Here is a 13264-nt window from a genome sequence, read left to right as displayed (position 1 = left end):
GAAGGAAGAGGAGAAGAAGAAGAAAAGAAGAAGGAGAAGGAGAAGAAGAAGGAGAAGGAGAAGGAGGAAGAAGGAGGAAGAAGAAGGGGAAGGAGGAGCTCCTTCTCCTTCTCCTCCTTCTTCTCCTGCTTCTTCTCCTCCTCCCTCTCCTCCTTCTTCTTCTCCTTTTTCCTCTTCCTTCCTTTCATTTTCCTCTTTTTCTCTTCTTGTCCCCTTCTTCGGGCTAAATTGGCTAAGATTGCCTTTTTGGAGCTAATTATGTAATTTCGAGGATAATTAGCTAAGTATAGGTCATTTTTTATTAAATAGGCCATTTTGGAGCTAACTAAGCTAATTATGTCATTTCGTAGGATAATTAGCCAATTTAGCCTTTCTTGGATAAGTCTAAGCTACGTAGAAGAAGAGATAGAGAAGAAGAAGTAAAATAAGGAGGAGGAGGAGGAGGAGGAGGAGAAGAAGAAGGAAGAGGAGAAGAATAAGAAAAGAAGAAGGAGAAGGAGAAGAAGAAGGAGAAGGAGAAGGAGGAAGAAGGAGGAAGAAGAAGGGGAAGGAGGAGCTCCTTCTCCTTCTCCTCCTTCTTCTCCTTCTTCTTCTCCTCCTCCCTCTCCTCCTTCTTCTTCTCCTTTTTCCTCTTCCTTCCTTTCATTTTCCTCTTTTTCTCTTCTTGTCCCCTTCTTCGGGCTAAATTGGCTAAGAATGCCTTTTTGGAGCTAATTATGTCATTTCGAGGATAATTAGCTAAGTATAGGTCATTTTTTATTAAATAGGCCATTTTGGAGCTAACTAAGCTAATTATGTCATTTCGTAGGATAATTAGCCAATTTCGCCTTTCTTGGATATGTCTAAGCTACGTAGAAGAAGAGATAGGGAAGAAGAAGTAAAATAAGGAGGAGGAGGAGGAGGAGGAGGAGAAGGAAGAGGAGAAGAAGAAGAAAAGAAGAAGGAGAAGGAGAAGAAGAAGGAGAAGGAGGAGGAAGAAGAAGGAGTAGGAGGAGCTCCTTCTCCTTCTCCTCCTTCTTATCCTTCTTCTCCTTCTTCTTCTCCTCCTCCCTCTCCTCCTTCTTCTCCTTATTTTTCCTCTTCCCTCCTTTCATTTTTCCTCTTTTTCTCTTCTTGTCCCCTTCTTCGGGCTAAATTGGCTAAGAATGCCTTTTTGGAGCTAATTATGTCATTTCGAGGATAATTAGCTAAGTATAGGTCATTTTTTATTAAATATGCCATTTTGGAGCTAACTAAGCTAATTATGTCATTTCGTAGGATAATTAGCCAATTTAGCCTGTCTTGGATGAGTCTAAGCTATGTAGAAGAAGAGATAGAGAAGAAGAAGTAAAATAAGGAGGAGGAGGAGGAGGAGGAGAAGAAGAAGGAAGAGGAGAAGAAGAAGAAAAGAAGAAGGAGAAGAAGGAGAAGAAGAAGGAGAAGGAGAAGGAGGAATAAGGAGGAAGAAGAAGGGGAAGGAGGAGCTCCTTCTCCTTCTTCTCCTTCTGCTCCTTCTTCTTCTCGTCCTCCCTCTCCTCCTTCTTCTTCTCGTCATTTTTCCTCTTCCTTCCTTTCATTTTCCTCTTTTTCTCTTCTTGTCCCCTTCTTCGGGCTAAATTGGCTAAGAATGCCTTTTTGGAGCTAATTATGTCATTTCGAGGATAATTAGATAAGTATAGGTCATTTTTTATTAAATAGGCCATTTTGGAGCTAACTAAGCTAATTATGTCATTTCGTAGGATAATTAGCCAATTTAGCCTTTCTTGGATGAGTCTAAGCTACGTAGAAGAAGAGATAGAGAAGAAGAAGTAAAATAAGGAGGAGGAGGAAGAGGAGGAGGAGAAGAAGAAGGAAGAGAAGAAGAAGAAGAAAAGAAGAAGGAGAAGGAGAAGGAGAAGGAGAAGGAGGAAGAAGGAGGAAGAAGAAGGGGAAGGAGGAGCTCCTTCTCCTTCTCCTCCTTCTTCTCCTTCTTCTTCTCCTCCTCCCTCTCCTCCTTCTTCTCCTCATTTTTCCTCTTCCTTCCTTTCATTTTTCCTCCTTTTCTCTTCTTGTCCCCTTCTTCGGGCTAAATTGGCTAAGAATGCCTTTTTGTAGCTAATTATGTCATTTCGAGGATAATTAGCTAAGTATAGGTCATTTTCTATTAAATAGGACATTTTGGAGCTAACTAATCTAATTATGTCATTTCGTAGGACAATTGGCAAATTTAGCCTTTCTTGGATGAGTCTAAGCTACATAGAAGAAGAGATAGAGAAGAAGAAGTAAAATAAGGAGGAGGAGGAGGAGGAGGAGGAGAAGAAGAAGAAGAAAAGAAGAAGGAGAAGGAGAAGAAGAAGGGGAAGGAGAAGGAGGAAGAAGAAGGAGTAGGAGGAGCTCCTTCTCCTTCTCCTCCTTCTTCTCCTTCTTCTCCTTCTTCTTCTCCTCCTCCCTCTCCTCCTTCTTCTCCTCATTTTTCCTCTTCCCTCCTTTCATTTTTCCTCTTTTTCTCTTCTTGTCCCCTTCTTCGGGCTAAATTGGCTAAGAATGCCTTTTTGGAGCTAATTATGTCGTTTCGAGGATAATTAGCTAAGTATAGGTCATTTTTTATTAAATAGGCCATTTTGGAGCTAACTAAGCTAATTATGTCATTAGATGGAAGTCTAGCTATTTTGGAGCTAACTAAGCTAATTATGTCATTAGATGGAAGTCTAGCTATTTTTATTAAAACACTAGAAATAACATACCTAAGTTAGGGTGAAGCACGGTGGCTCTGGCTTGTTTCACCTGGAGAAGGCTGCCCTGGAGAAGGCTCGACTGTAGAAGGGTCGTGCGATGGGTTTCGGGACATATTCTGCACCAAACATCGTTTGCAATGTGTAGTTAGCATGAGGACACTCTTAAGATCACTCCACTGAAATGAAACTCACCGTCCCCGCCATGTTAATGACTGGCATCAGCGGAGGGACTTGGCCGTTCTTCTCGCACATAGACTGTACATTTGGTTTCGACAAGTCAAACTTTTTATTTATTAATGAAACGGACATTCAAATGCAAGATTTGAAATAACATGAAGAAGAAACTTACCACGAAGAGCTCGTATATGGCCCTGGTAGACGCTTCATTCCGTGCCCTCTCCGCCTCCACCAATGCAGTCGTCCTCTCCTCTAGCTCCCTAATTTCCTTATCCTTCTCCGCCATAGCCGCCTGCATTGCTGCTCTCTCTTTCTGAATAGCAGCCTGCAACACAACTCATTGTTAGCAATGTAATCATATTGGTTCCAACGCACAACATAATGCGGAAAGATAGTTGAGTCCATTAAACTAACCTCGATGGCGAGCTCGACTGGCCGTGGACGACGTGTTATCTCCGGACAAGAGCTCGTTTGGCGTGCCTTTATCTGGCGGAGAGTGCTAGGACAACGTATAAGGCCGTCTCCAATGGCGATCGAGCCATGGGGCCTCCCGTTGCCAGCTATCATCACCAGCTCTGGATCAATAGGCCCCTCGCTCGGGTTAAAGTCCTCCCCATTCCTCGCCTTCCCGTGATCTCTGTACTTCACGAGCTTGTCGTGGGAGGAGATGTTGGTGAGGTTTTCTGGATGCTCGAGGTCAGACTCACAAAATGCCTTGACCTTCTTGTACGAGGCAGTATGGGCCATCGCATACAGGTCGTACATCTGTGGCGCCTCCGTCTTATTGTGACGCGCCTAAAAGAGAGAGAGCAGAAAATTGTATTGGTAAAGGGCTCAAGATAGCATTAAGAATGAATTGCATGAGGCATGAAGCAAACCACATACCCAGTTCTCACCAAATTGGATTAAGTTGACGCTCCCTTGATGGTGTGGCACGCCAACCATTTTGCCACGCCTCTCCTTGGTGTTGTTGTGGCTGGTCTCCCACGTTTCGGAGCACCACTGGTCCACCAAGGCCTCCCAACAATCCATCATATCCACACACCATCTAGAGGGCACCTAAGTTAATAAAGAGAAATTTGAGTGCGTAAGAACCAAATCAAGGAAACTAACTACAAAGCCTTAATAATATGTAATTACCTTCATGTAATGCTCCTTCTCCATCTTAGCATCACGGCACTTCGCCTTATCAATCCTAATACGCCGCGTGGCATAGTAGTCTCGAACAGCCTGCACCCGAGCCTCGTGCCGAAAGTTTTGAAGTAGGCGGCGACATTCGGTTTCGATAACCTTTGCCGCGTCGTCCTCGTATCCCTCCTCACACCAGTAGAAGGTCTGCAAACGAGACAACACCGATTAGTACAATAAATAGCTATGGTTAATTTATAATTGTGTGAAAGAGAAATTACCCAGAACTTTCGGATCACCATGTCCGGCCTCGTGTCACACAAAACACCGTCTATCTCCACCTCCGGCGGGGCCGGGGCACCCAAGTAGTGCTCCCAGGTCATCCCTACCTCTCGCTCCCGACCGGGCAACGTAACAAACCCTGGGAAGTTTTGACGGCAAAGAACACCGAGGACGCTGTTGGGCTAGCGGACACCCTTGGCAACAATCCAACCCCTATAGTATGACAAATTAAAGCCAAAACATTAGATATTCGAGAAAACGCGAAGGCAAAAGGTTAAATAAGAGTAAATTAACTTACTTGTCCCCATTTGGCCTAATCGAGCACCTCTGCTCGGGGGTCGCTGGCACGAGCGGGAGCCCCGAACTACCACGCTGGTAGACGGTATCCCCCTCACCCAGCTCCTCGTCGCTACCAGCATGGCCAGTTGGCTCTGGCCAGGGATCCCACTGGGTCTCTTGGGACGTACCCTCATCCCTGCTGTGCTCCGCAGTTGTGTGGAAGGAAGCCTCTGGGACACGAGTCTCGTGGGTCAAAGGCTCGTCGACCTGAGGCTCGTCGACCCGAGGCTCGTGAACCGGAGACCGTGTAGCCTCCACCTCAGACGAATCCACCCTAGAAGTCCTCCTGTGCTCAGGTGAATCAGCTTGGGGTGGTGGCGGAGACCGTGTAGCCCTACCTCTCCCGCGGCCACGTCTACCTTTAGTACAACATAAATACCAACATGAGTAATAAAATGTATATAAATACCAATATGCATACAACATGAGTACAACATAAATACCAACATGAATACACCGTGTACCTTTAGTGCCTCTCGGCTTCGCGGGTGGTGGACCTCCTCTCACGGGGGCCGCTCCTTGCATAGTAGAGAGCAACACTCTCCGAAGAGGCGAGGCAGGAATGGAAGTACCCATCCCATCACCCGCCGACGAAGAAGCAGCCGCGGCATGATAATTTTTGGCTTCGTAGTGTGCTATCACGAAGTTTGCCGCCTCCTCAGTAATGAATGCCTCGGCCATCGATGCTTCAATTCTACGTTTATTTTTACATTTAGCTCGAAGCGTCTTCTGCATCCTCTCAGTTGAGTAGCACCATCAATTTTGAACGGCCCCCCCATTCTTGCCTCGGTCGGGAGATGCAAAATCAAATGTTGCATTGGATTAAAGAAGCCCGGTGGAAAGATCTTTTCTAATTTGTAGACCAACTCCGGCGCCAACTCTTCCATTTCATCTAGCACGCCAGGCGATAGTTCTTTCGCACAAAGAGAACGGAAGAAATAGCTCAGCTCTGCCAGTACTAGCCATTCATCCTCAGGGATAAAGCCACGCAACATCACCGGCATTTCCCGCTCAATCCATATGTGACAATCATGACTCTTGAGCCCAAATATTTTCAATTTCTCAAGACTCGCTCCCCTCTTTAGATTCGCAGCATACCCATCGGGGAACATCAACAGCATTTTCACCCACAATAGCATTTCCCTCATAGCTGGCCTTTCAAGATTGAACCATGCCTTTGGCTTCGCTATGCTTTGCTTTCCTTTCCTTTGTCGCAAGTTTTGCAACGGTCTATCACATAGAGCCTCCAGGTCGATTCTAGCCTTAGGATTATCTTTTGACTTCCCCTCTATGCCGAACAATGTACCAAAAATGGCCTCCGCAATATTATTTTCAGTGTGCATCACGTCAATGTTGTGTGGGCAAAGGAGATCTTTGAAGTAAGGAAGATCCCATAAGCATGACTTGTGAGTCCAGGCGTGTTCCGTATTATACCCTTTGAAGTATCCTGGACGCAAAGGATCGGGCTCGAGAGCGTTTAACTGATCAAGGGTCTGTTGGCCTGTCAACGCAGCTGGTGCAGTGTTTTTGACAATTCTACCTTTGATGAAATTCTTCTTGTCTTTTCTGAACTTATGGTCAGGATCCAGGAATTGTCTATGCATGTCGAAGCAAGAATACTTGCGACCAGCCTGCAGCCAACGGAACTGAAGAGCTGCCTTGCATGTGGTGCACGGGAACCTTCGATGCACACACCAGCCAGCGAATAGCGCAAACGCCGGATAATCATGCGTCGAGTACATGTACCACACATGCATTTTGAAATTTGTTTTGGTAGTCGCGTCGTAGGTCTTGATCCCATTATCCCAGGATTCTTGCAACCCATCCTTAAGCGGCTGCATGTACACATTCATATTCTTCCCCGGATAGTTGGGCCCTGGAATTATCAACGTCAGGAAAATGTTCTTTCTTTTCATAATCTCTCCGGGTGGCAAATTTATAGGAATGACAAATACATGCCAACAACTGTATTGTGCTGCCGTCATACCATACACATTGAACCCATCCGTGCTGATGGCAACTCTAGGTTGCCTTGGATCTTCCGATTTATCCTTATGTAATGCATCGAAGTGCCTCCACGCAAAACCATCTGAAGTGTGTACCAGCATCTTGTTCCCATCCGCATCTAGTTCCGTTCTTTTGCCCAATTTGTGCCATGTCATCTGTCTGGCCGTCTCTTCGACCATGAAAAGACGTTGAAGTCTTGGTACGATTGGCAGATATCGAAGAACACTAATGGGGATTTTGGTCTGATTCTTCTCACCCATGCCGTTGTCTACCACAATATACCTGGAAGAATTGCAAATGGGGCAATAGTTCAAGGCCGCATACTCAAGCCTAAATAAGGCACATCCATTCTTACAGGCATGTATCTTCTCATAGGGCATCTTAAGTACACGGAGGATTTTCTCTGACTGGTACAGGTTTGCAGGCACTACATTGCCTTTGGGTAGAAAGCGTCCAAATATCGTCATCATCGCGTCGTAGCATTCTCTGCCTAGGTTGAATTGAGCCTTCAGAGCCATTACTTGCACGATGGCATCCAGCTCACAAAGCTCAGTCTGCTCGTGGAGAGGACGTTTTGAAGACTCCAGCAATTCATAGAAGGCCTTTGCAGATTCCTCCATCTCATCGTCCGAATCCCGAGCATCATCAAAGTCTTGCACCATGTCTTCAATCCCGGTACCATGCTCGTCGGTGCGACGACGAATCACCTCAGCTCTGGCACGTTGGTCAGACTCACCATGAAAAGTCCACATCGTATAATTAGGCGTAAAACCCCACTTCTGCAAGTGTTTACCCATTTCAAACTCTGTCTGCTTTTTCCAGTTGTCGCAGTTGGGACAGGGGCACCATGTTTTTTGCTGGCCATTTGCAAATGCGGCTCTCACAAACCCCCTGGTTTTTGTTAACCATTCATGGGTCATGTCTTTCTGACTAGGGTGACCAGTGTACATCCAAGCACGATCACTCATGTTGCCTAGCTACCTATGGGGGCACAAGAAATAAATACATAATTCATCATCTATATTCATACGCTAATCAAGTTTGTCAATTTTATTACGTCCATGCAACCTACACGCTAATAGGTAAAGATAGGTCCTAATCCCACCCGAGTATGTGTAGACTGGGTTTGTTTTCCCATGCTCTGCTCCAGATGCGACGCAGAATTTCGGCAGCACCTCCCCGCTGTTCTCCTGATACACGTCTCGGCAATAAGCAGAGAGGATGTGTACCCGGAGAACAACAGGGGAGGCACTGACGAAATTCCGCATCGGATCCGGAGCACAACATACGGGAAAACAAACCCAATCTACACATACTCGGGCTGTCCATGGATAATGTTGGACAATTCGAAAGGATGGCAGTTATAAATATGCAAAGAAATGCATATTTATAGATGTCGCCCTTTCGAACGGGAGACGCATACTGGTCACGCATACTCATGATTGAAGAAACCTATAGCTAGCAAGTTTCATCGGCACGAAGACCGGGACAGAGCAAATTAAGGGGGTAGGAGGAGAAGTCATTTGTGCTCACCAACAAACGCAAGGGCGGAGCTCGTCCAACGCACGTGGAGGTCGTCGAACAACTGCACATTGAAATTCACCCGATCAACACAAATACGATGTTTTTATAATTAACATGATCGGAAAATATGTGACCTAACTCATAATTTACAAAACTATGACCCCGTGGGCCTCTGGAAGGCTGAAAAGCACCTTCTCGTTCAAAAGAAGGCAGAAGAGGTGTCGGGGGTCGGGGCTTAGTGGCGTCGGGAGTCAGTGCCGTCGAGGGTCGGTGGCATCGGGGGTCGGGGGGTTAGTGGCGTCGGTTGTGGGGGGTCAGTGGCGTCGGGGGTCCAGGGTCAGTGGCGTCGGGGGTCCAGGGTCAGTGACGTCGGGTGTCAGTGGCGTCGAGGGTCGGGGGTTGGTGGCGTCGAGCGTCGGGGGTCGGGAGTCGTGGGCCGAGGGTCTGGGTCGGGGGCAGTGGCGTCAGGGGTCGTGGGTTAGTGGCGTCGGGGGTCAGTGGCGTCGGGGGTCGGGGGTCGGGGGTCAGTGGCGTCGGAGGTCGATGGTCGGGGGTCAGTGGCGTCGGGCGTCAGGGGTCGGGGGTCGAGGGTCAGTTTCGGGGTGCCGGGGTTCCCTTTTCCTCTTCTTTCTTCTTCTCCTCTCTCCTCTTTTTCTTATTCTTCTTCTTCTTCTTCTTCTTCTTCTTTTTTCTCCTCCTACTCCCCCTCCTCTTTTTCTCCTTCTATTCTTTTTCTTCTTCTTCTTCTTCTTCTTCTTCTTCTTCTTCTTCTTTCTCCTCCTCTTTCTCCTCCTCCTCCTCTCCTCTTCTTCTTCTTCTTTTTTCTCCTCCTCCTCCTCCTCTTCTTCTTCTTCTTCTTCTTCTTCTTCTCCTGCTTTTTTTCCTTCTGCTTTTTTTCTTCTAACCTAACTAACTAACCTAATTAGCCTAATAATCTAACCAAATAAACTAACTAAATTACCCTATATATAATAAAAAAACTAACCTAATAAACTAACTAAAGTAATTAACTTTTTTAAAAAGAAAAACAGGAAAAACTCACCGGCAGGGGGCGGCCGCGGCAGGGGGCGCGCGGCTGGGGGCTCGCCGCAGGGGGCGTCGGCGGCAGGGGCGGCGACGGCAGGGGGCGCAATGCAGGTGGCGCGCAGCAGGGGGCGGCGGCGGCAGGGGGCGGCGACGGCAGGGGGCGCAATGCAGGTGGCGCGGGCGCGCGGCAGGGGGCGGCGGCGGCAGGGGGCGCGCCGCAGGGGAGGTGCTCACCGTGGGGGTGGGTCGCCGCGGGGAGGTGCCCTCGCGGGGAGGGGGTCGCCGGGGGGGGTGGGCTCGCCGGGGGGGGGGGGGGGTGGGCTCGCCACGGGGAGGGGATCTCGTAGGGAGGGGGTCGCCGCCGTGGAGAGAGAGAGTGGTCGGGGTGAGAGAGAGAGAGAGACAGTGAGCGAGGGGGGGGTAACGGCCGTTATAGGGCTGCCCCTTTGCCGTCCGCCCCCCGACGGCAAAGGGCCGTATGGCAGACGGCAAAGGCCCGCGGACGGCAAAGGCCCCCGGATTTCGGACACGGCAGGCATGGGACCCACGCGTCCCCTTTGCCGTCTGCCCTGGGGCTCTTTGCCCTCTGCTGGCAGACGGCAAAGGACCCACACATGGCAAATAGTATTTTTGCCATGTGTCAGTTCTTTGCCGTCTGTATTGTGTCAACTGATGGCAAAGAGGTTCTTTGCCGTCAGCCAGCAGACGATAAAGAACTGGCTGACGGCAAATTTCTGGATTCCAGTAGTGTAAGCATGTCATATCTTTGTTTTAAATGGTGCATTATCACACTAGGGGTGTTGTGGTAAAACTTGGGGGCATTTGCATTAACTAAAATAATGGAGGAGGGGTAAAAGAGGTGCTTCCATGGTGTAAAGGAGAGGTAAAAGAGGGAGTTACCCTCAATAATTGATCAGGGCCATGGCAAAGTTACTGGAGGTGGTAGAGGGCTAGCAAAAGCCATGATAAAAATGAGCTTAAGGAGAATAGTGGAAGGGGCCAAAGCAACAAATCTGGTAAGTGAGCAGAAGGTGTTTGATGGGTGTTAGGGCAAGAAAATGGAGTCCACTTGCTATGAAACTTAACAACATCACATGTTAGGTTAAAAGGAGATTGGATACAAATTTGGGATTTGTTGGAGAAAGTTTCCATTGTTGAATGGGAAAACCCTCAAAATGGGCGGAAATTGTTTTTTAGCAGATAAATTCATGCAACCTAATTCCCACTAGTGCACCACTTGGTGTGGTGGCATTATCTGAGTATTAGAGCATGCCCAAAAATTTGGGATCAGATGGAGAAACTTTATAATGTAAAGTTTTCCAATTCTGGAAATCAGGAGGAGTGGTTTGGAGGGGCTTGGGACAATTTAATCTGACGCCCTTGATGCACCACATGGCGTGGATGCATTATTAGAGTATGAGAACAAGTCCACAAAATTTGAGCACAACTGGAGACACTTGGCAATGTAGAGCTGCTCAAATTTTGTTCTGGACAGATAGGATTTTGGAATATTTAGGTGAACCAAATCAACTTTGATTGAGATGGAAGTTGGCAAGATAATCACATATATCATGTGTGACTTGCTATAATTTTCTAGGAATTTATTGGGAATATTTCTTGTAGAAATATTTCAAAAGCTTGAAATAGGCACGAAGGGTTTTGAAGGCTTCTCTCCAATATTTTGAACATGGCCATGTGTTGAAAATCTTATATATGGAATATATATGACACTGAGTTTCCCTAAATTTTCTCAAATAGTTTGGAAGCAATAAAAATAATTTCCTTCATAAGAGACCATTTATGGCCTTAGACAATGGGATTGAAATAAAATATTTGGGACAAAACAACTTCCCTAATTTGAGGACATGTAGCACAAATCCCAACTCAAGGGTTTTTGAAAAGCCTAAATTAAATAAAGCTTTTTTGTCATAATAATATTTGGTAAAAGTATTTTTAGGTCCTATACACATGGCATGGTAATTTGGCAAAGACTGTGGGCTAGGAGGTGAGCGTAAAGAGTAGTTGGATTTTTTCTGATTTAAAACAGAAGCAAAGAAGCAAGCCAACAACAATCACATCAAGCATCACAAGAACTCACACAAATTTGAATTTGTCCTATTTTTTGAGATATGTTAATTCAGTAAGGAAATTTAAAATACACGGTGTGATAGATAATCATGCAAACAATTTTCGACAATACCTACACACACAAGAGAAAATACTTGCACCCAACACGAGCAAGAGGGTTGCCAATTGCTAGTTGTAAACTATACTGGGCTTTTACCCGAAGAGGAGCGGAGATGCAGCATAGTAGAGATAAGTTTATCCCTCGGTAAGAACCAAGGTTATCAAACCAATAAGAGAAATACGCAAACTCTCCTCGTCAGCACCTACACACAAAAGAGCAAACCCTACACCCAACGCGGGCAAGAGGGTTGTCAAGCACCTTGAACTCATTACTTGCAAGGATTAAATTGTGATAGATAGAAAATGTAAATATCAAATAAAATATAAATATATAAGTGGATCAATATTTTTAGGGTTTCAATAATATATATTATGTAGACCCGGGGCCAAAAATTTTGCTAGTGGCATCTCTCTCGAAAATAGCATATGACGGGTAAACAAATTACTGTTTCGCAATTGAAAGAATAACGCATAGTTATGAAATATTTATTCATGAAAATGATCTTATATATAGGCACCACGACCTCAAGCAAGTAAACCGACTCTTTCCTACATCTACTACTAGTACTCCAGTCATCGACAGTTATCCAACATGCATCTAGAGTACGAAGTATGAAAGAGAGTAATTCTTGGACAAGGTGATATGAATTAACCCCATAATTTTAAACTTAATGGAAACAATAAAAATACATGTCATGTACCTTTCTGTTACTGGGACTGAGCACCACAAGATTGAACTCATCACAATGCACCCCTCACACATGAAGATAACCCAATCTAGTTGGCCAAACAATACTCATAGATCGGAGTGAAATATGAATCTATAATAATCATGCATATAATAAATGAGCAAGGACTCTATATATTTCTGTGAATAATATGATCATAAACCCACAATTCATCAGATCCCAACAAGCACACCGCAAAGAATATTACATCAATAGATCACCACGGAATCATGGTAAACTTTGTATTAAAGATCATATATATAGAGAGAGATCGATCTAGGTACTAACTATGGACCCATAGGTTTGTGGTAGACTACTTGAACAACATCATGGAAAACACAAGTTTATGTAGAGGCCCTCCATGATTGATGCCCCCTCCGACAAGGCACCAAAACAAGGCTCTAGATGGGATCATGGCGGAACAGAGACTTGCGGCGGCGGAACAAGTATTTCGGGTTGCTCTCTGGTGTTTTTCTGATTTTAGAGAATATATAGAGGTGGATTTAGGGTAAACTGAGCCAAGGGTAGGCCCAAGTCATCAGGGCGTGCCTACCCCCTGGGCGCACCCTCTTGCCTTGGCACCTGCTCATGTGGCATCTGACCTCACTTTGAAGCTTCGATGTCTTACTTTTATCCAAAAAAATATTCAAAACGTTTAACAACATTTGGACTTTGTTTCATACTGGTTTCCTAAAAATCCAAAAACACGCAGAAAACAACAGCTGGCACTAGGCACTGTGTTAATAGATTAGTTCCCAAAAATTATATAAAACGACATATAAATGCATATAAAGCATCCAAAAATGATAATATAATAGCATGTAATAATAAAAATTTTAGACACGTTGGAGACATCTGGGCATCCCCAAGCTTAATTTCTACTCGTCCTCGAGTATGTAAATGATAAAAACAGAATTATTGATGTGACGTGCTACCTAGTATGTAATATCTTTAGGTATGATCTTTAAGAAATGATGAACTAATAAACATTAATATAATAATATCCATAAACATAAATATCACAATCATTCTTATGCAAAATATACAATTGTTCAAGAATTTTATTACCTACTCATTGTATCATATAAGCATGGCATGACTCCGTCCTCACAACATAAGTGTAAATCATGAGAACCTTGATGTAAAGTCAAGTAATTGGATCGTACTTCTAAT

The sequence above is a fragment of the Hordeum vulgare genome, chromosome 5H (assembly GCF_904849725.1).
Source record: "Hordeum vulgare subsp. vulgare chromosome 5H, MorexV3_pseudomolecules_assembly, whole genome shotgun sequence".
In the NCBI taxonomy this organism is placed as follows: Eukaryota; Viridiplantae; Streptophyta; class Magnoliopsida; order Poales; family Poaceae; genus Hordeum; species Hordeum vulgare.
This window is presented reverse-complemented; position numbering follows the sequence as displayed.